Genomic DNA, 27,663 nt, shown 5'->3' with positions numbered 1-27,663 from the left:
ACTAACCTGCGATAACTAATGTTGTTCGATAGCCAATATTGACTTGTTTTTGACACGCATGCGCAGTTAAAATTATATTACTATTCTGTGTCTTCTTTATCATGCTATTTATTAATATGTAAACATGTGGTTAAAGTTTTCAACCGAACGAACAATATGAATTTCAGATTCAACAACCACTCGAAAGTTACTTTAATGATGATTATTGAAAATGTGACATTTAAGTACAATACGAAAGCAATCCACATTATACCCATGAGTCTCATAGGCAAATTATTTGTCACATAGGCTATGTATAGGCTAGCATGCGATGCCTGTATTTTGGTAACGTTCGGTTAGGCCTATAGGTATCCGTCACATTTTATATATATGTGACACTGTATCACAGAATTTTCCTGATACTGTACAAGTTATAGATAAAGTACCGAGAAGGAATGTGATAATTTAATTGGTACTGATAGAATAATTTCAAAGATTTTTTTTTAATGATGAGATAGAAATCAAATAATTAAATAAATAAAGCATTAATAAGTTATTAAATAAAACAACTAACTATTGATTGAGCACCTATATAGGTGATTTCATTTTTCCATTCAAATGTATTGTCCTGTAGCGTAATTGTGTAATTTCTTTTTATATATTTTTATATTATTACTACTATTTGTCTGATCTTATTTACTTAAATTTATGTAGGCCCTATTTGTTTATTTTTATTTGATACAATTATTATTAGTAGTTATTTTGTTCTGGTGAAACCAGGCTTAAAGCTATCTTGAGCTTATTTGGTCTTTTCCAGGGCTCGCATCTTATCAAGTGTGATGCATTGTAAAATAAAACAAATGCATGAATATGTCAACATTGTAATTGTGTGTAAAACCGAAGGGTATGTACTGGTATACCTAAACAATTTTGGAAAGAATAAAAATGAAGTTTCCGACTCCTTTAATCGCTAAATAATTCGGCATAATACTGTCTGTCAATATTTTATCAATTTTATAATATTGAAAATGTAATTGTTTTACCACTAATGTTCCTTTTTTTGTTGGTGTTTTATATCGTTATCTATAACAAAAAGGTAAATACCAAGCTGTCGTGTATATTAAGACATGTGTGATTGGTCTACGCGCATTGATATTATGGGTAGAATAGTATAATAGGCTGTTGCTAATAAATGCCTTGTTCTCTTGGAATCCACACCTGACTGAGTCGTGTCTATTTTACCAGTGTACTGTTGTAGTGTCTTTAGCGTGTACAAAACATAGCACAAGCCATTTTATATAGTAAATAAAATGTAATTGAATTTCTTATTCCTGTATTCTTTAATGTTTTGTTTTGGTTTCTTCCTCTCTTTTTTGGGACAAGTAAATTAAATCATTTCTAGCAAAAGTATTAGTAATGGTAATTTCATTAGCTATTGAATAGTTTATGAATGATTATTGTAGTGCGTGCAGACGTTTAAATTAGAGGCAATCAAATTCGATGTATTGTGTGTAAACACACCACTATATCCAGTGTAATTACATCCAAGATGATGATAAGTCGCAATACGTTATCCTTCAGCTTCTAATTTAGGCATTTAAAACGTAATGTTTGCCGCAGGCCTTTGAATCAACAAGTGCGGAGGCTTACTGTGTATATCCTAATTACAGCTATCAAATATAAATACATATTGAATAATTATAGTCTATAATAAAAAAAAAATGTACACGAATTACTAGTGTAAAAATGTATTTCTTATTTTGTTTACGTTTAAATAATTTTTGATTCTTATTTTATTTTTTATTTCTTATTAATTGAATTGACTGTGAGGTACAAGTTGCTTTCCCACATTCACGAATTTGGCTACGAGTGAACACGAATTAGAAATTTGTTTTCAGATACAAGTGTATACATGTAAGAAAGCAAAGTTTGTAGATACAGTAGGTCCGATTACAATTAATGACATGGGTTGACAGTGGACCAGAGCACCGGGGTAACCCCCTCTCTTTCCGACAAAAAACGCTGGGTTCAGTTCACGAGCCATGTGTACACTGGACCTCCAGTAATTCCTTTTCCGAGAAGAGAGAAAATGTGTTCTACCACCGTTCTGGTGGTAGAACACATTTTCTCTATTCTCGGAAAATTGCCGAGGTTTGACAGTGTCTTGGCCGCTTGGTCACTCTATCAATTTATAGTTTATAATATTTCTGAAACGAATAAAACTATTAAAATGAATTACTATTGATGTTGTATACAGTAACGCAGTCTAAATCCAACCAAAATCGGCTTTATGGTGTGTATTTCTTTTTAGGCCTACAAGTAAGAAAGCAAAATTTGTAGGTAGGTCCGGATACAATTAATGTATGAAAAAGAATGTTTCTTCTAAATTCACCTGACCAAAAACGTTTATCAGTTACATCTATTTTTAATTCTATTTCATTTGTCTTTTTTGAGATTCACTCACCTTTATTTCCATTATTCAATACAACACTTAAGGGCCTTTCACACCTGTTCCGGCACGGTTCCGGTCCGGCGAATCGAACGCCAATGTTTCGTTTTCATGACGCTCCACGCGGCCAAGCACCAATCGATATGCGCGTAGCCGCGTAAAAACGAAACATTGATGTTCGATTGGATTTGCCGTCGCCGGACCGGAACCGTGCCGGAGCAGGTGTGAAAGGCCCTTTAATCATAATATTCTTATATTCATTGTTTCATCTAGTATAAATGTTATTTATTATTCATTTTAGTGCATTGTATTTTATTCAATAATTATCTTTCTTTAAACAGATATTAGTGTTTTTTAAAATTCTTGTTTGTTGTGTCTCTTCCTTCAACTGTTCGTTCCTACTACAACCCTTGACATGACTTGCTTATTTGTTATTGTGTTTTTAACATCACTTTCATTAATATTCTTAACATATCGATTTAGTTGTAGATTTCTTGAGGGGCTTTGTTTCAAAGCTTGTAAATAATATTACTTGGAAGCAAAGAAACGGAAATAAAAAAAAAACGAATTTAACTTTATGTTTAACAAGCGTATGATGCAAATGTTGACTGATCGAGATACTGCAGCGACATTTTCCGGCAGGCAATTCGCGCCAATATTATTAGTTTTCGCAATCAAGCAGTTCGACTGCAAAGTGTTGTAGGGTTTTGGAATTAGAAGATAGTGAATTAAACAAGTTCATTATATTGACTACAAAGTCAAGTAGTGTAATTGTGGAGAGCATTCAACAAAAAATAACTTGTTTCCACTTCACCAATTGTCACATTACAATAGATAGATCATATTTTCGTTCTTTTCAATAAGTAAAAATTTAAAAAAAACTTCTAAAAAAATATATTCTATCACTTTATTTTAATTAGGCCTAATTCCCTATAATTACAGCAGAAAAGAATAGGATAATCGGTTGTTTTATGGTTTAAATTTTTCTAATTTTAGTTTGTATGGTACATAGGGCCTATTGATTAGTACACACATTACAGGATAATAAGAACTACTGTGTTAACAATGTATGACACATTTTTCTTTAGGCCTAATATTGTTTTCTTATTTTGTTTAAAAATCATACAGGTTTCTAGGCCATTCTGCCCCGCAACCAGCAGTACCACACACACACCTTTCAAACAACTATTAGGCATATTATGTAAAGGCCTAACTCTAGCCAGGAAGAAGGATGTATGCAGTATTTATTTTTAGCTGGACTCAAATTGACGAAACGAAAAGCAAAATGAAGACGAAAAAATAAAGAGTCAAACTCATGCATATGATTGCTAAAAACCCTGATAGGTATCTATACTAAAGATGTTTTCAGAAATACAACAAATTGCCAGACTTGGTGACAACCAAAATAAGACAATGTTCACATTTAAAGGGCATGACAGAAGCAACTTATTTCTAACTTCCTTTTAATTTAAAAGTCCCTATGAAATTCTGTATTCCAGTTTCAATGTATCACTGTGCGGGACCTACTTCGCTGTTCAATCTGGACGTTGTAGTGTTTTTATTTTTAACAGAATATACAATGCGTAAGTGCAGCCTATCACCGGTAACCACCAACACATAAAGCCTGGTTTCCATAAAATCGCTACACCGTGTCGCCGACTGCTGTCGCCGACAGAGCGTAGCGATTCTATGGAAACGCTAGAATTTATCGGGGATCTAGTACGCGAGCGCTAAATATTCTTTGGTACACGCGTATACGACTAATCGCCGACAAAATCGGCAAAGTTGAACATGGTTGAACTTTGCCGATTTGTCTGCGATGAATCGGGGAGACCTCCCCAATGCGCGTCGGCGACATTTGCGCGTGTAGCGATTTCAATGGAAACGGTGTAGCGATTTTATGGAAACCAGGCTTAAATGAATTAATACGTGCTGTACATGTTATCCTGGAGTATATAGATAGATATAGTCTGTACTTGTGAATTGTTAACTAAACTATGGTACTCCGTCAATGAAAATCTAACACTTGATCGGGTACTTGAAAATTGATTATTCCTATTGAAAAGACCCTCTAAAAGAGCTTTAGGCAATCGAGTAGATTGTAATGTCCACACAGAGAAAACCTCAATATTGATAATGTAGTACCGTAGGCTATCCGTCCTATAACTGTACTACTGTATAATAAGTAGGCTTCTCAGTGGTCAACGTAGTGACATAATAACCAACGTTCACATAATGAAAACACGTGACACAGAATATAAACCAGTAAAATACATTGCTGAACCTTACAATATCAAATAATAAGTTCATATTGAAATGAAATTGCAATATATTAAATTCTGCATTTACTATGAACAAAAAAATGAATCAAACCAGGGAAGAGTGATAATTTCACTCTTCCCTGGTTTAATTTCACTCTTCCCTGATTTAAATTCAATGCCATGAATTCGAAATTTTCTCTTCTTAATTAAGTTTTGTAGTTAATCAGGCTTAATAAAATAATATTCAGCAGTTATTTGAGAAGCCTGTTTGAGAAAATTCTCATGTGACTCATTTCACAAATTATTATGTGATGTTTCTGTGATGGCGCTAGTTACTCGTCATGCGTGATTAATAATAGAATGACGTAATGCATAACGGTATATTTATCAACCATTGCTGGTACTGGCATATCGGGTTGTTATGTATTTTGAAACAGGCCATTGTTGTTGTAAATAAAGGAGGAACGAATCAAACTTATTGCCGTTGCATTGTACCAGTCTTCTTGTACTACTACGAAGATTGAATGGCATATTATATGTTCACTCTCCTCGAACTCTGAATCATTAACGGGGTGCCGTGTACACCACCTTCAACTTACATGAGTTGAATCCCAACGGACTATTTTGATAACAATCTTTGTAGGCACAATTATTAACAATATTCAAACTTATGTCGTCATCACGTTGTCATACAAAAACATAGAAATATAGATAACACCGCAATTTTTTCCTTGAATCACGAATCACAAACAAAATGATAAAGTAAACGATAATAATTAAATGAAATATAATTTATAACGTGTAACGAATATGTGTTGTTCTATATTTGATGAATATTTCATAACACAAGAAAATAGAAATACTCATAAAGTTTCATCTTAATATTTTTCAATGAAAGACGTTTCCGCTCCATCGGTTGATAGTTATCTCATATGTGCATATTGTTTTTACGTTAAGCTCTGTCTACACTATCAGACTAGTTTGAAAAAAAAAAGTATGATGTCCGTAAATTATATGGTAGTGATATGCCCAAATAAGGTAATGATATGACATCATCATGTCCATATATGGGCCCATCACATTTTTGTCACATAAAGTTTGAGCTTTAGAGCATTGTTGACAGTACAGTAGTATATAAAAATGTTTTATATAATTCAATAAAAAGTGGTGGAGCATATTTTGTCACCCTTAAATCTCTGTTTACACTGTCAAACTCTACGTGACAAAAAATATCATAATTATATGGAAACGATGACGTCATATACCATAATTAGGTACATCACACCTTTTTCGTCAAACTAGTTTGCATTGTAGACAGAGCTTTAGATAACGAAACCGTGCAGATAATTTGTTGCAGATAAAACGCAATCTATTTTGTGAACAACTACCTTCGGAAAGTTTTAAAAAATCATTTACTTACGTTGTGTGCCACGCCTGGTCATGTCAATTGTTGCTTACTACATGGCTTTATTGGGAAAAGATGACACCATTATTTCATTTTCTGAATAAAAAAAAAATTTGTTTAAAATGAAATTTTGGTAATCATTGACATTAAACTTTTTGAGATAATTGTTACACAAAATAGTGTACAGAAACAATAAAAAGAAAAAAAAATAATAATAATAAAGATTTCATACAATAACAATAGGTGATCATTTTATTCTAAATGATCACCTAAAAAGTGAAATCTTACTTAGGCCTAATCATGTATATACTGTAGGCAAATTCCTTAATACAGTGTTATGTTATTAGACAACAAACTGATTGTAGCATGAACATTCATAATGATAAGGTAGGCGAGAAACCAAACAACTCAAACCCCAAAATGATTCTATACATAGTGTGTAACTTATTACTGCTATTATATCAGTGAGTGATCAATTGTTTTACAAACAATGGGTGAAGAAGAAGGCGTCATATCACGGATTTCGAAATTGTCAATGCGAAAGATATGACATACGTTCAGCTTTTTTTTTTATTTTTGGGCCCTCCCCACAAAATCGAGCTGATTCTTATTTAGTAACAACATAATAAACTATGCTTAGGCCTTATAAATAAAGGCCTATAAAACGCAGCACGGGGAGATCACTGCAGTCTTTATAAATATAAATTGTGTATTCTACATATCATACGTTCGCCATAAACTATGGAACGCCTATACAATAAATCAGTTCAACTTAATGGGTAAACACGGACATACTAACACAACATGTAATTTACCGTGATAGCTTTATTCAGCTTGTCCACTAAACTAGCTGTTCAAACACATCATGCCACACATTACACAGAATAAATACCGCCACCCAGCTCATTAGCATACCGCTGTCCTAATTAGCATACGCAACGCCACATCAGACGTTTGTTTGCGCTTCGGTTATCTGCAAGTTACTTCGCTTTATTTCAATAATTATGTTTGTTTTGAAACAATAAAATGTATCAGTGTTGGTCAATGACATTGGTTAAATGGAAGCAATGTTGTAGCCTACTAGGCCAAAGTTAAAAGTGCTAAGTATAATTGTTTACTATAATTTATACATGAGCTTTTGTATAAAGGTAAAAGTAAAACCAATATTGAATTAGTAATCGCCACTGCACTGCCGCTATACACAGAATTAACTTTAATAACCACGGTTGTATAAACAGAAACAACTTTAATACGCGCGCGTTGGAAAGGTGATAAAAATTGCCGTTTGTACGCCGCAGCTTATCGTTCTCATCCCAATATATACATCTCTAAGTTGGAACCAAGCATTGTACCGTTTTTCAGACGAAGATAAAACAATTACTGATTATAGGCCTATATTCATTTTCATCGTCACTGTACACATACGTTTTACACATTTCTATCATAAAATTATCATAGATTGTTCAAATTTTATTTTTAACTATTACGTTATTTTCAGGCTATAGCAAGTTATCGAATCTTCCAACTATTATTAATTTTCAGTCATCAGATTAAAGAGAGGGCGACATTTTGATTTTGAACTATTTTATTATAGCCCCCTTCAAGATTAGGTAACAAACCTTTTATGATCTACCTACAGTGCTCATAACTTAGTATTGAGTATATAATACTTTATCATCATTGTACAGAAAGTAAGTATACATATACAACAATATGACATGCCTATGATAGGAAATATAACCTACAAAGAAAAGCAAAAATGAGTGAGTGAGTGGCCGAGCGGTTAAGACAGTGGAACCGTAATTACGTAGCCATAACATCGGCATGGGTTCGAGGCTCACTCACTCCATGGTTCTGGTGGTAGAACGAGTCTTCTCGGATAAGGACTATAAACCGTAGGTCCAGTGTACACATCTAGCTCGTGTGCACTTTAAAGAACCTAGTACATCTTTCGAGACGAGTAGGGGGTTACCCCGGTGTATTAGTACATCACAGCCACTGATCACCAACTGGGCCCTCTGGGAGACCAGTCTTTGACTGAAGAGGTTACCCAGTATAAATATATATTTCAATCAATACAATCAATCAAACTAATGTACTACTTGTGACAATGATAACAGATTTAAATATTAAAACTGCACATTCTTGACTTAATACTGTATTCTATACTAGAATAGAGATATAATTTTTATAACTGTAGTCTTACACGATATGTTAATTAATTTAGAAGCTGAAAAACGTTCATAGTCGGCAGGATTCGAACCTGCGCGGGGAGACCCCAATAGATTTCTAGTCTATTGCCTTAACCGCTCGGCCACGACTACATTCGGAGGTATAATATATAACAAAACAGCTTATTAAATTATAATAAGTTTGGTGGAAAAATATATTAAACTAAACATTATGAATATCTAAAAATACGTAGTCGGCAGGATTCGAACCTGCGCGGGGAGACCCCAATAGATTTCTAGTCTATCGCCTTAACCGCTCGGCCACGACTACATTTCGAGTTATAATTTAAAAAAAACACATCTTATCAAATTATAATAAGTTTGCTGGAAATATAATTATATTAAACTATACATTATGAATATCTAAAAATACGTAGTCGGCAGGATTCGAACCTGCGCGGGGAGACCCCAATAGATTTCTAGTCTATCGCCTTAACCGCTCGGCCACGACTACATTTCGAGTTATAATATAAAAAAAACACAGCTTATCAAACTATAATAAGTTTGCTGGAAAAATAATTATATTAAACTATACATTATGAATGTCTAAAAATACGTAGTCGGCAGGACTCGAACCTGCGCGGGGAGACCCCAACAGATTTCTAGTCTATCGCCTTAACCGCTCGGCCACGACTACATTCCGAGTTATACTATAAAAAAAACACAGCTTATCAAATTATAATAAGTTTGCTGGAAAAATAATTATATTAAACTATACATTATGAATGTCTAAAAATACGTAGTCGGCAGGATTCGAACCTGCGCGGGGAGACCCCAATAGATTTCTAGTCTATCGCCTTAACCGCTCGGCCACGACTACATTTCGAGTTATAATATAAAAAAAACACAGCTTATCAAATTATAATAAGTTTGCTGGAAAAATAATTATATTAAACTATACATTATGAATGTCTAAAAATACGTAGTCAGCAGGATTCGAACCTGCGCGGGGAGACCCCAATAGATTTCTAGTCTATCGCCTTAACCGCTCGGCCACGACTACATTCCGACTTATGTAATAACAAAACAGCTTATTAAATTATAATAAGTTTGCTAGAAAAAATATTAAACTAAACATTATGAATATCTAAAAATACGTAGTCGGCAGGATTCGAACCTGCGCGGGGAGACCCCAATAGATTTCTAGTCTATCGCCTTAACCGCTCGGCCACGACTACATTTCGAGTCCTAAAATAACAAAACAGCTTATCAAATTATATTAAGTTTGCTGGTAAAATATATTAAACTATACATTATGAATTTCTAAAAAGTAGTTCGTAGTCGGCAGGATTCGAACCTGCGCGGGTAGAGCCCAATAGATTTCTAGTATATCGCCTTAACCGCTCGGCCACGACTACATTTCGAGTTATAATATATAACAAAACAGCTTGTCAAATTATAATAAGTTTGCTGGAAAAATATATTAAACTATATTATTATGAATTTCTAAAAATACGTAGTCGGCAGGATTCGAACCTGCGCGGGGAGACCCCAATAGATTTCTAGTCTATCGCCTTAACCGCTCGGCCACGACTACAATTCGAGTTATAGTATATAACAAAACAGCTTATCAAATTATAATAACTTTGCTGGAAAAATATATTAAACTATACATTATGAATTTCTAAAATTACGTAGTCGGCAGGATTTGAACCTGCGCGGGGAGACCCCAATAGATTTTTAGCCTATCGCCTTAACCGCTCGGCCGCGACTACATGTCGATTTATAATATATAACAAAACAGCTTATCAAATTATAATAAGTTTGCTGGCAAAATATATTAAACTATCCTACATTATGAATTTCTAAAAAGTACGTAGTCGGCAGGATTCGAACCTGCGCGGGGAGACCCCAATAGATTTCTAGTCTATCGCCTTAACCGCTCGGCCACGACTACATTTCGAGTTATGTAATAACAAAACAGCTTATCAAATTATAATAAGTTTGCTGGCAAAATATATTAAACTATCCTACATTATGAATTTCTAAAAAGTACGTAGTCGGCAGGATTCGAACCTGCGCGGGGAGACCCCAATAGATTTCTAGTCTATCGCCTTAACCGCTCGGCCACGACTACATTTCGAGTTATAATTTAAAAAAAACACAGCTTATCAAATTATAATAAGTTTGCTGGAAAAATAATTATATTAAACTATACATTATGAATGTCTAAAAATACATAGTCGGCAGGACTCGAACCTGCGCGGGGAGACCCCAATAGATTTCTAGTCTATCGCCTTAACCGCTCGGCCACGACTACATTTCGAGTTAAAATATAAAAAAAAAACACAGCTTATCAAATTATAATAAGTTTGCTGGAAAAATAATTATATTAAACTATACATTATGAATGTCTAAAAATACGTAGTCGGCAGGATTCGAACCTGCGGGGGGAGACCCCAATAGATTTCTAGTCTATCGCCTTAACCGCTCGGCCACGACTACATTTCGAGTTATAATATAAAAAAAACAAAGCTTATCAAATTATAATAAGTTTGCTGGAAAAATAATTATATTAAACTATACATTATGAATGTCTAAAAATACGTAGTCAGCAGGATTCGAACCTGCGCGGGGAGACCCCAATAGATTTCTAGTCTATCGCCTTAACCGCTCGGCCACGACTACATTCCGACTTATGTAATAACAAAACAGCTTATTAAATTATAATAAGTTTGCTAGAAAAAATATTAAACTAAACATTATGAATATCTAAAAATACGTAGTCGGCAGGATTCGAACCTGCGCGGGGAGACCCCAATAGATTTCTAGTCTATCGCCTTAACCGCTCGGCCACGACTACATTTCGAGTCCTAAAATAACAAAACAGCTTATCAAATTATATTAAGTTTGCTGGTAAAATATATTAAACTATACATTATGAATTTCTAAAAAGTAGTTCGTAGTCGGCAGGATTCGAACCTGCGCGGGTAGAGCCCAATAGATTTCTAGTATATCGCCTTAACCGCTCGGCCACGACTACATTTCGAGTTATAATATATAACAAAACAGCTTGTCAAATTATAATAAGTTTGCTGGAAAAATATATTAAACTATATTATTATGAATTTCTAAAAATACGTAGTCGGCAGGATTCGAACCTGCGCGGGGAGACCCCAATAGATTTCTAGTCTATCGCCTTAACCGCTCGGCCACGACTACAATTCGAGTTATAGTATATAACAAAACAGCTTATCAAATTATAATAACTTTGCTGGAAAAATATATTAAACTATACATTATGAATTTCTAAAATTACGTAGTCGGCAGGATTTGAACCTGCGCGGGGAGACCCCAATAGATTTTTAGCCTATCGCCTTAACCGCTCGGCCGCGACTACATGTCGATTTATAATATATAACAAAACAGCTTATCAAATTATAATAAGTTTGCTGGCAAAATATATTAAACTATCCTACATTATGAATTTCTAAAAAGTACGTAGTCGGCAGGATTCGAACCTGCGCGGGGAGACCCCAATAGATTTCTAGTCTATCGCCTTAACCGCTCGGCCACGACTACATTTCGAGTTATGTAATAACAAAACAGCTTATCAAATTATAATAAGTTTGCTGGAAAAAAATATTAAACTATACATAATGAATTTCTAAAATTACGTAGTCGGCAGGATTCGAACCTGCGCGGGGAGACCCCAATAGATTTCTAGTCTATCGCCTTAACCGCTCGGCCACGACTACATTTCGAGTTATAATATAAAAAAAAACACAGCTTATCAAATTATGATAAGTTTGCTGGAAAAATGATTATATTAAACTATACATTATGAATGTCTAAAAATACGTAGTCGGCAGGATTCGAACCTGCGCGGGGAGACCCCAATAGATTTCTAGTCTATCGCCTTAACCGCTCGGCCACGACTACATCTCGAGTCATAGTATATAATAAAACAGCTTATCAAATTATAATAAGTTTGCTGGAAAAATATATTAAACTATACATTATGAATTTCTAAAATTACGTAGTCGGCAGGATTCGAACCTGCGCGGGGAGACCCCAATAGATTTCTAGTCTATCGCCTTAACCGCTCGGCCACGACTACATTTCGAGTTATAATTTAAAAAAAACACAGCTTATCAAATTATAATAAGTTTGCTGGAAAAATAATTATATTAAACTATACATTATGAATGTCTAAAAATACGTAGTCGGCAGGACTCGAACCTGCGGGGGGAGACCCCAATAGATTTCTAGTCTATCGCCTTAACCGCTCGGCCACGACTACATTTCGAGTTAAAATATAAAAAAAACACAGCTTATCAAATTATAATAAGTTTGCTGGAAAAATAATTATATTAAACTATACATTATGAATGTCTAAAAATACGTAGTCGGCAGGATTCGAACCTGCGGGGGGAGACCCCAATAGATTTCTAGTCTATCGCCTTAACCGCTCGGCCACGACTACATTTCGAGTTATAATATAAAAAAAACAAAGCTTATCAAATTATAATAAGTTTGCTGGAAAAATAATTATATTAAACTATACATTATGAATGTCTAAAAATACGTAGTCGGCAGGATTCGAACCTGCGCGGGGAGACCCCAATAGATTTCTAGTCTATCGCCTTAACCACTCGGCCACGACTACATTCCGAGTTATGTAATAACAAAACAGCTTATCAAATTATAATAAGTTTGCTAGAAAAAATATTAAACTAAACATTATGAATATCTAAAAATACGTAGTCGGCAGGATTCGAACCTGCGCGGGGAGACCCCAATAGATTTCTAGTCTATCGCCTTAACCGCTCGGCCACGACTACATTTCGAGTCCTAAAATAACAAAACAGCTTATCAAATTATATTAAGTTTGCTGGTAAAATATATTAAACTATACATTATGAATTTCTAAAAAGTAGTTCGTAGTCGGCAGGATTCGAACCTGCGCGGGTAGAGCCCAATAGATTTCTAGTATATCGCCTTAACCGCTCGGCCACGACTACATTTCGAGTTATAATATATAACAAAACAGCTTATAAAATATTATAATAAGTTTGCTGGAAAAATATATTAAACTATACATTATGAATTTCTAAAAAGTTATGGGGAGACTATATTGTATTGTTTCAGTGTTAATTTTCTACATTACTTGTAGTTCAATTTATAGCAACCCCACACGTTTAGTTCTAAATTTACACCTGCATGTATCCTTTTTTTAATTAATATTTACTGTAAGCATATTTTCAATATAATCTTATTTGAGATTCTTGAGAAAATCCCAGATGGCGTCATCAAAACGTCGTTCCTTTTTTAAGCGCTTTTTTTGTTTTAGTAATTTATTTTGTGTGTTTATTTTTTCTCTTTTCATTGTAATGTTTTTATGGACGAAAATAAATGTCTTTAATAATAAATGTCTTTGAAAAAGCACATGAGAATCACTTTGCTCTAACTTAACTTAAATGTTGGTTCATCAAAAAAGGTTGAACCAAAACCTTGTCCTAATATAATAATAATACATTTTTTGCAAAAGAAAAAAAATAAAATTGAAATTACCTTGTACATATAAAGCATGATTTAAAACAAGGTACTGTAATAACAAATGTTTAAAAAAAAAAATAATTTAAAAAAATTCGTAGTCGGCAGGATTCGAACCTGCGCGGGGAGACCCCAATAGATTTCTAGTCTATCGCCTTAACCGCTCGGCCACGACTACTTCTCATTACAGTCCAGACTTATAACGGTTCACTACAAACGATCGAAAAATGACAATATTGAAGCTAGGAAAGTAGCTACTATATATGCTTTATTCAAAATTAATTCATACTTTAGGTATATTTGAAGATATATTTTGACAAATTCTTCTGCAAACATGGATTGTGTTACAACCAATTTAAAAATGTAAAACACTGCCGCTCGATACAAAGAAAAACCTGAATAGCGCCCTCTCTTGTCTGAACTTCATTTGCATTGGGCATGGTTGGTACGTGCGGTACAAAGTATATTCAATTGAATTTATATATTGTAATTAAAATACGATTAGATAATTCCGTAGGCCTATACTAGTTCACCGGAAAAACAAAACTGATTTTACAGATATAGTATTTAACATCATATATATCATTGGTTTAAAAACATGTTTAAACAATAGAACATTACCGGCCGGTCTCATGTAACTAAAAACGGGAATATGATTATTATTGTTTGTGATGGTAGGTATACAGTAAAGGTGTAACTATATTAAAATAATAACAAATTTAATATTTAGGCCTACATAATTATAGTGTTAGTATCATGTACTCCCACGCGTGTATAGGCCTATACAAATTGGAAACGCGTCTTGTAAACGTGCTACGGTGCTCGTAGGCCTATACAACGGAATACATGTTGTGTGCAGTGACGCGTATAAATAATTCGTTCACATTACAAATCCTGGTTATATCTTAAGTTATACATTTTTTTAAACCCGGTGTTTGAACTTGTTTTAAGTTCAACAACTTAAAGCCTACCTGTACCTCAAAGACTGAATGCTACTAACCATTTACCAACGACTTATTAAACCCGTCTATTTAGCCGATAGCTATAGAGCCGTAAATGGGGATTTTTGTAGTCATACATTTTTTATAATATCTATAGTTAAATCAACTGCTACGGTACAGGTGAAGGCAATCTTTTTGAGAAAACGTATAGCTTTATTGTCGTTCAAGAAAAGTCAGGCGATGGGTACACGATCTCGTTAAAAAATCTTGAGGCACAATTACGTACATTTTTTTTTCCAATATAACAAAGACAAAAACACTTGATTGGCGATGAGTAGGCCTACCACGTTCGTTAGCCTAGAAAACGAGGTTATGCCTAACAAGACGGTGTTCAAGTGCTGCGGGATTTACGTGAGGACGTAGTATCAAAAGCATGGTCATATCAAAGTGATACAAACCAATATGAAACAATGCGATATTCAGTTCATTAGTTATTCACTTTGACCTGAACAAACTATAGTTGAATTAAATATAGTCAATAGTTGTTTGTCTTTTTATAAGTGATCAATAATCATTTTTTTTGTTTTTTTTATATTTTAAGTGAATAACTTTAAAACTGCAAAATCACCTATTCAAAGTTTGATTTATTATTCTTTATCTTTTCATGTTTTTTGGTGGGGTGAGGAGGGGGGGGGGAGGAGAATACATTTCAAAGACAAATAAAAACATTTTTAAATGGTCTTATTAACTTAGCCATGTGTATTTTATTTGCATGAAAGAATTTATCAATAAGGTGTACATAAGTTTATAAATGATAATTCCAGATGTAAAAAAAATGTTCGAAAGTTTCGTAGTCGGCAGGATTCGAACCTGCGCGGGGAGACCCCAATAGATTTCTAGTCTATCGCCTTAACCGCTCGGCCACGACTACATCTTGAGTTAAAAACTAACAAAACAGCTTATCAAATTATATTAAGTTTGCTGGAAAAATACATTAAACTATAGGCCTACATTATGAATTTCTAAAAAGTTCGTAGTCGGCAGGATTCGAACCTGCGCGGGGAGACCCCAATAGATTTCAAGTCTATCGCCTTAACCGCTCGGCCACGACTACATCTCGAGTTCATGAAAAAACAAAACAGCTTATAAAATTATGAAAAGTTTGATGGAAAAATATATTAAACTATACATTATAAATTTCTAAAAAGGTTCGTAGTCGGCAGGATTCGAACCTGCGCGGGGAGACCCCAATAGATTTCAAGTCTATCGCCTTAACCGCTCGGCCACGACTACATCTCGAGTTTATGAAAAAACAAAACAGCTTATAAAATTATGAAAAGTTTGATGGAAAAATATATTAAACTATACATTATAAATTTCTAAAAAGGTTCGTAGTCGGCAGGATTCGAACCTGCGCGGGGAGACCCCAATAGATTTCTAGTCTATCGCCATAACCGCTCGGCCACGACTACATCTCGAGTTAAAAACTAACAAAACAGCTTATCAAATTATATAAAGTTTGCTGGGAAACTATATTAAACTATACATTATCAATTTCCAAAAAGTTCGTAGTCGGCAGGATTCGAACCTGCGCGGGGAGACCGCAATAGATTTCTAATCTATCGCCTTAACCGCTCGGCCACGACTACATCTCGAGTTAAAAAATAACAAAACAGCTTATCAAATTATATAAAGTTTGCTGGGAAACTATATTAAAATATACATTATCAATTTCTAAAAAGGTTCGTAGTCGGCAGGATTCGAACCAGCGCGGGGAGACCCCAATAGATATCTAGTCTATCGCCTTAACCGCTCGGCCACGACTACATCTCGAGTTAAAAAATAACAAAACAGCTTATCAAATTATATTAAGTTTGCTGGAAAAATACATTAAAATATACATTAAGAATTTCTGAAAAGTTCGTAGTCGGCAGGATTCGAACCTGCGCGGGGAGACCCCAATAGATTTCTAGTCTATCGCCTTAACCGCTCGGCCACGACTACATCTCGAGTCTAAAACTAACAAAACAGCTTATCAAATTATATAAAGTTTGCTGGGAAACTATATTAAACTATACATTATAAATTTCTAAAAAGGTTCGTAGTCGGCAGGATTCGAACCTGCGCGGGGAGACCCCAATAGATTTCTAGTCTATCGCCATAACCGCTCGGCCACGATTACATCTCGAGTTAAAAACTAACAAAACAGCTTATCAAATTATATAAAGTTTGCTGGTAAACTATATTAAACTATACATTATCAATTTCCAAAAAGTTCGTAGTCGGCAGGATTCGAACCTGCGCGGGGAGACCGCAATAGATTTCTAATCTATCGCCTTAACCGCTCGGCCACGACTACATCTCGAGTTAAAAAATAACAAAACAGCTTATCAAATTATATAAAGTTTGCTGGGAAACTATATTAAAATATACATTAAGAATTTCTGAAAAGTTCGTAGTCGGCAGGATTCGAACCTGCGCGGGGAGACCCCAATAGATTTCTAGTCTATCGCCTTAACCGCTCGGCCACGACTACATCTCGAGTCAAAAACTAACAAAACAGCTTATCAAATTATATAAAGTTTGCTGGGAAACTATATTAAACTATACATTATGAATTTCCAAAAAGTTCGTAGTCGGCAGGATTCGAACCTGCGCGGGGAGACCCCAAGAGATTTCTAGTCTATCGCCTTAACCGCTCGGCCACGAGTACATCTCGAGTTTATGAAAAAACAAAACAGCTTATCAGATTATATTAAGTTTGCTGGAAAAATACATTAAAATATACATTATGAATTTCTGAAAAGTTCGTAGTCGGCAGGATTCGAACCTGCGCGGGGAGACCCCAATAGATTTCTAGTCTATCGCCTTAACCGCTCGGCCACGACTACATCTCGAGTTTATGAAAAAACAAAACAGCTTATCAGATTATATTAAGTTTGCTGGAAAAATACATTAAAATATACATTATGAATTTCTGAAAAGTTCGTAGTCGGCAGGATTCGAACCTGCGCGGGGAAACCCCATTAGATTTCTAATCTATCGCCTTAACCGCTCGGCCAAGGCTACATCTCGAGTTATAAACTACAAAAAAAACCAGCTTATCAAATTAGGCCTATTTTAGGTTTGCTGGAACAATATATTTAACTATACATTATTTTAAATTTCTAAAAAGGTTCGTAGTCTAGTCGGCAGGATTCCAGCCAGCGCGGGGAGACCCCAATAGATTTCTACGACTACATCTCGATTCATCCCGCCCAGAGTACAATTCAAAAGCCAGCTACAATTAGTTATACTGTATGTAATACCATTAGTTTGTAACAAAGGATATCGTTTTCTTGCGCGTCTGATTTTTATTTTGTTCTTTTATATTTTTATATAAATCTTGTTTTTTTGCAAGCTCCTGTAAATTCTTCTTTTGGAGATAATAAAGTATGTCATATCTTATGTCTTATCTACAAAACAGGCCTAACAAATATCTGATAAAATCCTGATTCACTTAATACATTTGTTTGTATTTCCTATTATTAATATATATATATCTTTTTTTTAGTTAGGCCTAACCCGTTTCATTTCATGATTTTTATTATTTTATTTTTATAAAAGTAATTAATATTATTATATTTGATATAACGGCAGTCATATAAAATGTAATATCTGTGTGATACGATTCGTTTCGTAATAAAAGCGTATTACATAAAGCTGATTAAATTATGATATGCATTATATTATTAAGTATTATATTAAGTATATAATATTCTAAGTGATTATAGCCGACGAAGATTCTTGCTTTATTGGAAATACAGAGCCGCAACTTAAGGTTGACCTGAAATCAAAGGGATAAATAGTTAAGCCGATCGCTTGTTACTGATTAAAATTTAGGAAATTTAGGAATCGCCAAAAAAAAAAAAAAAAATCGGAAAAAACAACAATTTATTCAATTGATGGCTAACATTTGTTTGTGTTTATGTAAATAATATTAACTAGGTTAAGTATTTGTTATTTTCAATAAAAATACCGTCTGCTTTAAAAGAATTACGGAAATGACGTATGTTACCCATAAAACCTCTGAAACGATAACATAGACATAATCAAATTAAATTGAAAAATACTCGAAACGCATTCAACTAATTCTCTATCTGATTGATTGAGATAACATGGACATCTTGCGCTTGTGTTCCCATTTACGAGTGTTATGTTTGGCCCAACTTAAATCCGTTTCTAGTGGAACATAGTCTGCCTAAAATCTCGCGCCATCTGGGTCGGCCGGCTTTTACGCGCCCGGCAAGAGACTGATTGGCAGGGTTAAGGATCACTCCACATTTGGACGGTAACGAGCGACCAACTGCTATATCGGTTGATCGGATTGAGAAACAAATTACCGAACGCTAGATTTATTAATTAGTTTTATTGCCAACGAAGTAAAATCCACATTTACAGTAACTGATGTAATTAAATAATTGTCCTTTAAAAGTCGTAAACAGGTATTGATAATACCGAAACGATTCCAAAAAAGTACAAGGTCATTTCATTGTCGAAATAATGTATTAATTGAAAATACTAAAAGCTATTAATTGAAATTAAGTTCTTAATGTTTATAAATAAGAAGACATATATGCCATTTAATTTATTAATTTAATAACGATTAAAAATGTGTTTATCACATAATAAATTAACGCTGACGAATAACAAATAGTCTATCGACTGTAAATCCATGAGTGTTATACCGTATTCTTGGTTGCATGTATATGGTGTGACGCATATGTCACATGAGTGTTATACTGTATTCTTGGTTGCATGTGTATAGGGTGTGACGCATGTGTCACATGAGTGTTATACTGTATTCTTGGTTGCATGTGTATAGGATGTGACGCATGTGTCACATGAGTGTTATACTGTATTCTTGGTTGCATATTATGTATAGGTTGCAACGCATATGTCACATGAGTGTTACACTGTACTCTTGGTTGCATATGTATAGGGTGTGACCCTGTGTCACATGAACGTTATAATGTACTCTTGGTTGCATGTGTAGAGGATGTGAGAGTACTATATACATAGCGTCGCATGTGTCTATATTCGTTAGTTGTATGTGTGCAAGGGTTAACTATGACGCATGCGTGATATAGTGTTCTTCACTGCATGTGTAAAAAGGTGTAATAGTGTGACATGTGTGATGCATGTTTCACACGGAATGTACGGGATGCCCTATTAGTTGCGTTACCGGTATGTTTATGGAGTGCTCTATTGCTGTGTTGCAGGTGTACAACTTACGATGTTCTTCAAGGCGTAAAGGGAAGGAAAATGAGTGATAACAATAGAATTGATTAAGACGTGTCAACCACTTTTAGTCAGACGGAATTCAAAACTCGTGCGCCGACTCCAAGTCAATGTTATACCAGAATGAACAAAATCCGTCGATCAACATAACGCACAAATCTAATACCACGATGAATGAAACATAATATACATTTGTACAGGAATTACCGTCTGAATATTTGTAACATGATTACTGTTTGGGTAATGATTATGATTAAGAGACACATTGCTCGTTTTGCGATCATTCACTCGGAATGATGACGACGTTGCATGCCATTCAAGATAGCCGAGTAGTTTGTATCGGATTGGAGGCTTACACCGCTTCATATCTCATAGCTTACATTTGCAGTAATAATTTAGTAAATGAATCATCGGTAGATTATCGGTTTAAGATCTCAGTTTGCTTCGTCTACTTACATTTTTCTCGAGTGTCCTCTTCATGAAAATGATTATTTTTCAATCAGCAATTAAGATAATAAACATAGTAAATGTCATCTTTACGAATCAATGTTGTTTACCGCGCTATTTTTATTAAAGAGACAATCTTTAATTATCCTGCAAAACATATGCCTCATTTTTTTTTATAAATTCCAGAATTATAAACATGGAGATATTTTTTTAAACTGCAAAATGCTAATCGCATTGCATGTAGTTGGTTCCTATTCTAAATATAACAATTGGTAATTATTTTATTCGTAATTATAAAATGTTTCCAATTTGTATGGTTTTTTTTAAATGTTGTTATTGTCAACGAGTATTTAGTTTACTAAATTGCCCTGAAAATCACGATTGTCTTCAAATCAAATTAGCAAAAACCAAGCAAATCTTGGTTAAGCGTAGTTAAGAAGACGACTTGACGGGAAAGATTGCTTTTTCTCCGGGTACTTGAAAGGTTCTTGAAGACCCTAGATGCAATACACTTCTGTGCACTCGTAAGGGCAGTAAAAACGAATGTAAATAACTTAATACGCATTCAATTTCTTTACCCCATGTTATTGTAACTCACTCACTCAAAAATAGGTCCTTCAGACAAACAGGCTTCAATTAAAATCAACAACAGTTGAATGCTCGATCCTGTTATAACATCAAGTCCGTCAACATGTGAATTTAAATAATTAATTTTACGAAGGTAAGAAAATATTTATTCTTGTTTCTGTTTCATAGATTATTTGTAGGTTATAAAGATGCACTTATATAATTATTATTATTAATCTATATCAAATTGTTGGATATGATCAGACATAAACTTTGGCTAATAATTGAAAGTTGGTTTGTTTATTTGGATTTTTTTTTATCTATGGTGCTTTTAACAAAGCGCCTCACACCGGTTTAAATGCTATTAGACAGGATTTTAAATCGAACGAAAAAAGTATCTTTACCAAATACAGACCATTTGTTACACAAACCAATGGGGCCTATAATACTTTTTTTTAGTATCTGTAAAATAAAAACTGATTTGTATTGTGATTTTTTTCTTATGTAAAACATTTGAACTTGACATGATAATTCAAGATATTTCAAATAATATATCATAATTTTCAGATTTAATTTAACCATTCATTTGGTAAAAAAACAATTACAATAACACTATACGAATATATAATACAATAATGTATGCAACAAGATTACAAATAATATACAGAATTGAGAGTTAAAAAGGTAAAAACCTTCCATTAAAAGCAGAAAACATCAAAAGACTAAATTTAAAATACAATTTTTTACCACGAAAGCCCCAAAAAACATCAATTAAACAGGTTTAATATAGTATAAATCGCACCCAACTTTTTAAATATATTTAAATTTTTATAACTGTTTGGTAGCCCTTCCTTTAGGCCTACATAACATTTAGATATAGTTATTTAAACTTTTTTGAAAAAAAATTCATTGATTGATTTCAAAAATAAAAATTCCATATAAAATGATAGATCGTATAACAGTAGGGCCTAATTATTTTAAACAAATTAAAGGCACGAAACGTTACATTATGTTAGTTCAAAACAAACGGTTTCCGATCCCATCTGTCCATTTTTAAAAACATATAATTTTACCACACCCCCACGAATTTTCATTTAAATATTATAATTTGTTATCAGTAACCAATTACAAATATCAAGCGCTAGTACTATGTTTCAAAATATTTAGTGTTTAGTTGTGGTTTTAAATTATTTTTAAACAATAATCTTTTGCGTTATAACCAGACAAGATCTTTTTACAAATTGTCAAGTTGGAATTGATCTTATTGTAGATGCATTAATAATTTTCGATGACAAACAAATTGAACGAAGAAAATTAATTTACAAGCCGCATTATCTCTATCTTACAGTAATTGACAAAATTATTTGATTGATAAATTTAAAGCCTGTTTGCAGCCGGTAAATGTCATTGTAAATGTCGATTGAATAATTTCAAATCATTAGTGATTATTAGTAGGCCTTTAGAATGTATGACATGTATATACGTATGTATTCTGATATAGCCTATTACAGTATATTGTATTGTATATACGTATGTATTCTGATATAGCCTATTACAGTATATTGTATTGTATATTTCATTAATTTTATTTCACGGAGGTAGCGAACAATTGCACTGTTATTCTGTGTGCAATAAAGTCCAGCGACGGGTAAAATGATTGTATCGATAAAGCACACTAACATAATTCAATAATAAACAAAATAGGGTTTTTCGACCGTTATTTATTTTTAAACTGGTGAATTCCCAATTATGGGGTAAATGGTTGTGTCGCTAAAGCCCCCTCGAAAATTCATAATTCAATAATAAACAAATTTGAATATGGTCTAGGCTTTATTAGCCGATTTTTTTTTTCAGTTTTCTTGACTCGTCATTTTGTTTTTAAATGGTGAATTCCAATTATGGGGGAAATGGTTGCTAAAGTCCCCCCCCCCCCCTCGAATATTAAACATAATTCAATAATGAAAAATAAATTTCAATGAAACAAGGATTGAAATTAACAATATATTGAATTATTATAATTATTAATTATTTCATTACTTATTTTTTTAATAATTTTGATGTTGAAAATGTGTGTAGTTGGTCGCTTTCTTGTAGATGCTTTAATTGTAGAATGGAAATTTTAAATATTTGTTTGGTTTATTTCTGTGCTCTGTTCTGGGTTGACTAATTAGCATAGGTGTTTAGCATCTGTTTGGTCTTTCCTTGCCTTTTATATTTGTTTTTTCTTCTTTGTATTGTATATGAAAGAAAATTGAATAAAAATAAAATAAATAATTACTATTGATAATTAATTATTTACAATAAATTCGACAGTTAAGATCGCGGTTATATAACTATAATATATAAAAATATATATTATTGGTGATATTACTATCTATTACTATGTGTTATAAACATGATGTTATAAACTAGGCCTATGGAAATTATGATTAAATATGGTGTCATAAAAAACAAATGAGACTGATGCGATATTCTGTACATACTTTGGCCATTATTATCATCCGTAAAACTAGGGAAGAGTGAAATTAAGTAATTTCACTCTTAATTTCACTCTTAATTTCACTCTTACCTGGTAAAACATGTAACAACGACATTACGCCTTACATATAGATTTACTTTACGACTAAAATACAAATACGCAAACTATCATTTTCGTTGAAAGTGTTTATGAACGTACCCAGTCAGCATATTCGATTTATTATTTTTTGACATATTATTTTTTCTATCTACGAAAAGTCTACTTAGCGTGTCCTCATCATAGAAAAGCCTAATACCCTACATTTATATCTACCTAACCTGTGCATTTTCAATCAACTCTAATTCAATGATAATATTCTTGAAATTTCAATCAAACAGAATCAAAAAGATAATACTGTAGTTTAAACGGCCCATTTATCAAGAAATAATCTGATAGTCAAATGTAATAACAACTCGATCTATCTCGATGCTAGCTAATATTAATAATTGTGTTCAGCCGGGGAAGAGTGAAATTATATTATTTTATTTTCACTCCTCCCTGGTTTAGCCAACGTAGAGGTATATAATAAAATTAACGAACGTTAATAAATAAATAATTAATAATAAATATCTATAATTAAGTTTTTGAATTATGATCTGTATCTTGTTCTCATACATTTTTCTTGTATATGTTTTTGACCAAATAATGAATCAAGGAACGCTTAATTACGGTCAAAACACGATTGTACAAAACAATTGTTAAATATGTTAAAACATGAAGATTTAAAAAAAAAGGCCATTTCGCAGTTTTAATAAAGTTAATCACTTCCGTATAAAAAAAAATGTTAAAATAATGTTTTCACTTACAAAAAGAAATTAAATAAACGGTTAAATCCAATCAAAAACCCATTGACTTCTAGACAATTTGACTATTTTTGCTTTAAATTACAGTTTTCAGGTAAATAATTTTGTTTCAATCCAATGTTTGGTCAAAGCAGTTTTATTTGTGACATGTGACATTAAAATGGTATACACAAACATTTCAACATATAATTTTTAGGTTACAGTTCGTGAAACGTTCTATCTTACATTTCAACAAATCATGGATGTGTACGGTAGTAGTAATCTGTAATAATATTCGGCTGAATCAATTAACAAACGGGTCAAAGGTTATGTTTAATGTTATTTATTTGTTTTCTTTCTTATAACTATCAAAAACTGTATTTTTAATAATAATTATAAAACAAATATGTCGAGCCAGTAACTATTGAATCTTGACACATCTTAGTTTTACACTTAGAAAATAATAATATGAGATTATTATTATAAAAAATTATTTTTAAAATGAGGATATTAGGGAACAATGAATTAGACAATATTATAAAGATGTTAGCATTTTTTTTAAATATTACTGAGTAATTTGTATTGAACTATCAAAACGGTACTGGGTATGATCAACTAGCGTTCGTGTTCCCACCTAATCATTCATTCATAGAAGTACTGATGAAGATATCAATCTGTGGCGACAATAGAATGGACCCGAGACCTGGCTATCTTCGACTTTTAAATAATAGAAAGTTTTAAAATTTTGTTAGGCTAGAAATGTACGTTGTATGATGTGTATGTTTATTGAAAAATGGTTGTAGTTTTCTAAATTACATTGTACAATTAGTTGCGATGAGAAAACTGTTATTTGATCGTTAGTTGACGTGTACATAAAGCAAACATATAAATAGATTACAATTCGTTAGTAAAACATTTAGTAAGAGTAAAGATATAATGAAGAAAAACAATCTTTCTTTAAAACTTAATACAACATCTTGAATTAGATCAAACATTTGAAAACGATTAAAAATCATTAGGTTGGTTGGTTCCGATATTTGAATAATATTGTTTATCAAAAAAAGGCCATATAAACTAGGGCTATTAATTTTTATTCATACATTTTATTTTTCCATAAAAATTATTATTAGTTATCAAACTATTCTCCTGTTATTGTTGGAAAGTCACTATTTTTTACATTTTTAACTAAAAACAATTACGTTCATGTTTCAAATTATTGGTTTTTTATTAATAATATAATGGCAATATGGCTTCCATTTTAATTTATGCAAATTGTTATGTTTATTTAAATTTAAGGGAATATGTTCAAATTACGGATCATTCTACTGTATCTACTACAGTAACTACATGTTCACTCTTTTTTACTGCAATTATTTATCAAGAGGTTTGGTATAAATCATCACAATATGTATTTCATTGACTGCGCACCTCATCGACTAAATGCAGTAAAAATGTTGCAGTACGATAATCCGTAATTTAATGTCCTACTCTAATGTGTATCGAATGTTGCACATAGGAATGTTTCTATTGCATTATACATACAGATAAAGCGGATCCCGGATTCCCGGGTGTTTACTGCACAGATTATGTTCCGTTAATTGGTTTTCCCAGGGAAGAGTGAATTCACTCTTCCCTGTTTTCCCGGTGATTCACCTCCAATATTTTTAGAAAATTCAGTAATAATTTTTAGTACACTGTATATTTATAAATAAACTATGCGCTCAGTGATGATAATGTTATTTCTATCGATGTGTCCCCAGAGGGGAATTTTAAGGCTTTTATAAATATAGATTAAATCCTACTTAGTTTTAACTTTATCTAATAAATACTAATAAATATGATTTACATCCAATCAATGTAATTGCTCATATGTATCTGATTTTGGTTCGTCTTCGTTCAAGATTAAGTCGTTTTTGTTGGAAAAAAAGCATTTAGCGTTTGAAACGAGTGGCGACATAATCTTGCATCTGTTGTATATTGTACGAAATGTCACTGTTATCTAACGTAGAATAGGAGCAGCACAGCGCTATGATAGCAGGCATGCTACCGCCAGCATTGGATCTTCGCCCTCCTTAATCCAGCGATTGTGTCGGTAAATTTGATGTTGCTTGTCTGAATTGGGCCTAGGATTAGTCAGATTATGATGCATGGATATAATGCACATTATTATAATACAATCTAATTTATAACGATGGTATAATATAAATGTAATATATATGAGATATAATACAGTTCAAATACAGTACACATCGGCCAACTTTTACCTAAATAACCAATTAAATTAATTCATAATACGTTTGCCATTTTTCATCATTTTATACTTTATAATTGTAAGTAAAATCCTAGTAATTAATTTTATTAATTGTGCTTAGTATCAATTATTGAAAATTATAGTCATATTATTGCATAACGCACGACTTAACGTGCAAGGAAAACAAATCTGTTCACACATTTTGTAGTAGAACGGTGTATGACCTGGTTTGTCTAATATCAATCTAAAAAGCAATTTTTAGCCTTCCGTGTAGTCTGCAAGTTACCTACAGTAGAACACAAAACTTTTAGGATCAAGCAATTCCAAAATTTTACTTTAACAGTTACTGTTCACCGTAGGGTATAAGTAGGCTATTAAAGTATCTTAGAAATTGAAATATATATTAATACATTATATTCTGACTGATTGACCACCATTATGGCTACGCCCAAGGCAGAAACATTGGATAGCTCAACACATTTTTTGTTCTGAAAAGTCCCGATACCACGCCTCACTTGCTGGGCTGCTGGATGCCATTTCAGTGGCATCCATTGGCTTTTGTAGCATCCCAGTATTTTCTACTTAATCACTTATTAGGGCAATACAGTAGGTATATTTTCTATTTTGCCGTGATCCGTGCTCACGGGACTTTTCAGAATAAATATTTATCTAAATCATTATATCATCTATATTTGTGTTTCATTCTCAGTCTCACACATACACACACACATAGAGCAAGCCTGACTGCAAAATAATAATTCTATGATTTATATTAATATTATTTTTTAGGTGATCATAAATGCAGAATATTAATCAAAACAGTGGCACAAAACATCTTTGCTAATCTGCTATCTCATAAAAACAATAAATATTAGAACAAAATGCAAAAATAAAGGGTTTTTAAAAATTCCATAATGCATCAGCGTTGGTGGGGTTTTTTTTAAATCTTATTTTAGACAAAACTATTGAGTGTAAAAGTAGGGTTCTAAAATCCCATAATGCATTATTTGGTGTTTCTTTCCAATCTTAATTGAGACAAAACTGCATAGAGTGCAA

The 27,663-nt window shown here is 33.0% G+C and overlaps 1 long non-coding RNA gene and 42 other non-coding genes across 43 annotated transcripts in view; all 43 read right to left on the bottom strand.

Annotated features, from left to right (window-relative positions):
* LOC140060314 (uncharacterized) overlaps positions 1–27,663 on the bottom strand; it is a 77,846-nt gene that overhangs the window by 30,883 nt on the left and 19,300 nt on the right. Inside the window, exon 2 of the long non-coding RNA XR_011847313.1 lies at positions 6,110–6,190. This is a non-coding gene — a long non-coding RNA (uncharacterized lncRNA). The remainder of the gene's footprint in view (positions 1–6,109; positions 6,191–27,663) is intronic.
* Positions 8,337–8,418, bottom strand: Trnas-aga (transfer RNA serine (anticodon AGA)). The gene has a single exon. It is a non-coding gene; the product is annotated as a tRNA-Ser (tRNA).
* Positions 8,515–8,596, bottom strand: Trnas-aga (transfer RNA serine (anticodon AGA)). Its single transcript has one exon. It is a non-coding gene; the product is annotated as a tRNA-Ser (tRNA).
* Trnas-aga (transfer RNA serine (anticodon AGA)) lies at positions 8,698–8,779 on the bottom strand. The gene has a single exon. It is a non-coding gene; the product is annotated as a tRNA-Ser (tRNA).
* Trnas-aga (transfer RNA serine (anticodon AGA)) lies at positions 8,881–8,962 on the bottom strand. Its single transcript has one exon. It is a non-coding gene; the product is annotated as a tRNA-Ser (tRNA).
* On the bottom strand, positions 9,064–9,145 carry Trnas-aga (transfer RNA serine (anticodon AGA)). The gene has a single exon. It is a non-coding gene; the product is annotated as a tRNA-Ser (tRNA).
* Positions 9,247–9,328, bottom strand: Trnas-aga (transfer RNA serine (anticodon AGA)). The gene has a single exon. It is a non-coding gene; the product is annotated as a tRNA-Ser (tRNA).
* On the bottom strand, positions 9,422–9,503 carry Trnas-aga (transfer RNA serine (anticodon AGA)). Its single transcript has one exon. It is a non-coding gene; the product is annotated as a tRNA-Ser (tRNA).
* Positions 9,602–9,683, bottom strand: Trnas-aga (transfer RNA serine (anticodon AGA)). Its single transcript has one exon. It is a non-coding gene; the product is annotated as a tRNA-Ser (tRNA).
* On the bottom strand, positions 9,781–9,862 carry Trnas-aga (transfer RNA serine (anticodon AGA)). The gene has a single exon. It is a non-coding gene; the product is annotated as a tRNA-Ser (tRNA).
* Trnaf-aaa (transfer RNA phenylalanine (anticodon AAA)) lies at positions 9,959–10,040 on the bottom strand. Its single transcript has one exon. It is a non-coding gene; the product is annotated as a tRNA-Phe (tRNA).
* On the bottom strand, positions 10,141–10,222 carry Trnas-aga (transfer RNA serine (anticodon AGA)). Its single transcript has one exon. It is a non-coding gene; the product is annotated as a tRNA-Ser (tRNA).
* Positions 10,321–10,402, bottom strand: Trnas-aga (transfer RNA serine (anticodon AGA)). The gene has a single exon. It is a non-coding gene; the product is annotated as a tRNA-Ser (tRNA).
* On the bottom strand, positions 10,504–10,585 carry Trnas-aga (transfer RNA serine (anticodon AGA)). The gene has a single exon. It is a non-coding gene; the product is annotated as a tRNA-Ser (tRNA).
* Positions 10,689–10,770, bottom strand: Trnas-aga (transfer RNA serine (anticodon AGA)). The gene has a single exon. It is a non-coding gene; the product is annotated as a tRNA-Ser (tRNA).
* On the bottom strand, positions 10,872–10,953 carry Trnas-aga (transfer RNA serine (anticodon AGA)). Its single transcript has one exon. It is a non-coding gene; the product is annotated as a tRNA-Ser (tRNA).
* Trnas-aga (transfer RNA serine (anticodon AGA)) lies at positions 11,047–11,128 on the bottom strand. Its single transcript has one exon. It is a non-coding gene; the product is annotated as a tRNA-Ser (tRNA).
* Positions 11,227–11,308, bottom strand: Trnas-aga (transfer RNA serine (anticodon AGA)). Its single transcript has one exon. It is a non-coding gene; the product is annotated as a tRNA-Ser (tRNA).
* Positions 11,406–11,487, bottom strand: Trnas-aga (transfer RNA serine (anticodon AGA)). Its single transcript has one exon. It is a non-coding gene; the product is annotated as a tRNA-Ser (tRNA).
* Positions 11,584–11,665, bottom strand: Trnaf-aaa (transfer RNA phenylalanine (anticodon AAA)). The gene has a single exon. It is a non-coding gene; the product is annotated as a tRNA-Phe (tRNA).
* On the bottom strand, positions 11,766–11,847 carry Trnas-aga (transfer RNA serine (anticodon AGA)). Its single transcript has one exon. It is a non-coding gene; the product is annotated as a tRNA-Ser (tRNA).
* On the bottom strand, positions 11,942–12,023 carry Trnas-aga (transfer RNA serine (anticodon AGA)). The gene has a single exon. It is a non-coding gene; the product is annotated as a tRNA-Ser (tRNA).
* Positions 12,126–12,207, bottom strand: Trnas-aga (transfer RNA serine (anticodon AGA)). Its single transcript has one exon. It is a non-coding gene; the product is annotated as a tRNA-Ser (tRNA).
* Positions 12,304–12,385, bottom strand: Trnas-aga (transfer RNA serine (anticodon AGA)). The gene has a single exon. It is a non-coding gene; the product is annotated as a tRNA-Ser (tRNA).
* Positions 12,487–12,568, bottom strand: Trnas-aga (transfer RNA serine (anticodon AGA)). Its single transcript has one exon. It is a non-coding gene; the product is annotated as a tRNA-Ser (tRNA).
* Positions 12,670–12,751, bottom strand: Trnas-aga (transfer RNA serine (anticodon AGA)). Its single transcript has one exon. It is a non-coding gene; the product is annotated as a tRNA-Ser (tRNA).
* Positions 12,853–12,934, bottom strand: Trnas-aga (transfer RNA serine (anticodon AGA)). Its single transcript has one exon. It is a non-coding gene; the product is annotated as a tRNA-Ser (tRNA).
* On the bottom strand, positions 13,028–13,109 carry Trnas-aga (transfer RNA serine (anticodon AGA)). The gene has a single exon. It is a non-coding gene; the product is annotated as a tRNA-Ser (tRNA).
* Trnas-aga (transfer RNA serine (anticodon AGA)) lies at positions 13,208–13,289 on the bottom strand. Its single transcript has one exon. It is a non-coding gene; the product is annotated as a tRNA-Ser (tRNA).
* On the bottom strand, positions 13,918–13,999 carry Trnas-aga (transfer RNA serine (anticodon AGA)). Its single transcript has one exon. It is a non-coding gene; the product is annotated as a tRNA-Ser (tRNA).
* Trnas-aga (transfer RNA serine (anticodon AGA)) lies at positions 15,612–15,693 on the bottom strand. Its single transcript has one exon. It is a non-coding gene; the product is annotated as a tRNA-Ser (tRNA).
* Trnas-uga (transfer RNA serine (anticodon UGA)) lies at positions 15,795–15,876 on the bottom strand. The gene has a single exon. It is a non-coding gene; the product is annotated as a tRNA-Ser (tRNA).
* Positions 15,974–16,055, bottom strand: Trnas-uga (transfer RNA serine (anticodon UGA)). The gene has a single exon. It is a non-coding gene; the product is annotated as a tRNA-Ser (tRNA).
* Positions 16,153–16,234, bottom strand: Trnas-aga (transfer RNA serine (anticodon AGA)). Its single transcript has one exon. It is a non-coding gene; the product is annotated as a tRNA-Ser (tRNA).
* Trnas-aga (transfer RNA serine (anticodon AGA)) lies at positions 16,330–16,411 on the bottom strand. The gene has a single exon. It is a non-coding gene; the product is annotated as a tRNA-Ser (tRNA).
* Positions 16,508–16,589, bottom strand: Trnas-aga (transfer RNA serine (anticodon AGA)). The gene has a single exon. It is a non-coding gene; the product is annotated as a tRNA-Ser (tRNA).
* Trnas-aga (transfer RNA serine (anticodon AGA)) lies at positions 16,685–16,766 on the bottom strand. Its single transcript has one exon. It is a non-coding gene; the product is annotated as a tRNA-Ser (tRNA).
* Trnas-aga (transfer RNA serine (anticodon AGA)) lies at positions 16,863–16,944 on the bottom strand. The gene has a single exon. It is a non-coding gene; the product is annotated as a tRNA-Ser (tRNA).
* On the bottom strand, positions 17,040–17,121 carry Trnas-aga (transfer RNA serine (anticodon AGA)). The gene has a single exon. It is a non-coding gene; the product is annotated as a tRNA-Ser (tRNA).
* On the bottom strand, positions 17,217–17,298 carry Trnas-aga (transfer RNA serine (anticodon AGA)). Its single transcript has one exon. It is a non-coding gene; the product is annotated as a tRNA-Ser (tRNA).
* Positions 17,394–17,475, bottom strand: Trnas-aga (transfer RNA serine (anticodon AGA)). Its single transcript has one exon. It is a non-coding gene; the product is annotated as a tRNA-Ser (tRNA).
* Positions 17,572–17,653, bottom strand: Trnas-aga (transfer RNA serine (anticodon AGA)). Its single transcript has one exon. It is a non-coding gene; the product is annotated as a tRNA-Ser (tRNA).
* Positions 17,750–17,831, bottom strand: Trnas-aga (transfer RNA serine (anticodon AGA)). The gene has a single exon. It is a non-coding gene; the product is annotated as a tRNA-Ser (tRNA).

Source organism: Antedon mediterranea, chromosome 10, assembly GCF_964355755.1.
Source record: "Antedon mediterranea chromosome 10, ecAntMedi1.1, whole genome shotgun sequence".
Taxonomy (NCBI): domain Eukaryota; kingdom Metazoa; phylum Echinodermata; class Crinoidea; order Comatulida; family Antedonidae; genus Antedon; species Antedon mediterranea.
This window is presented reverse-complemented; position numbering and strand designations above follow the sequence as displayed.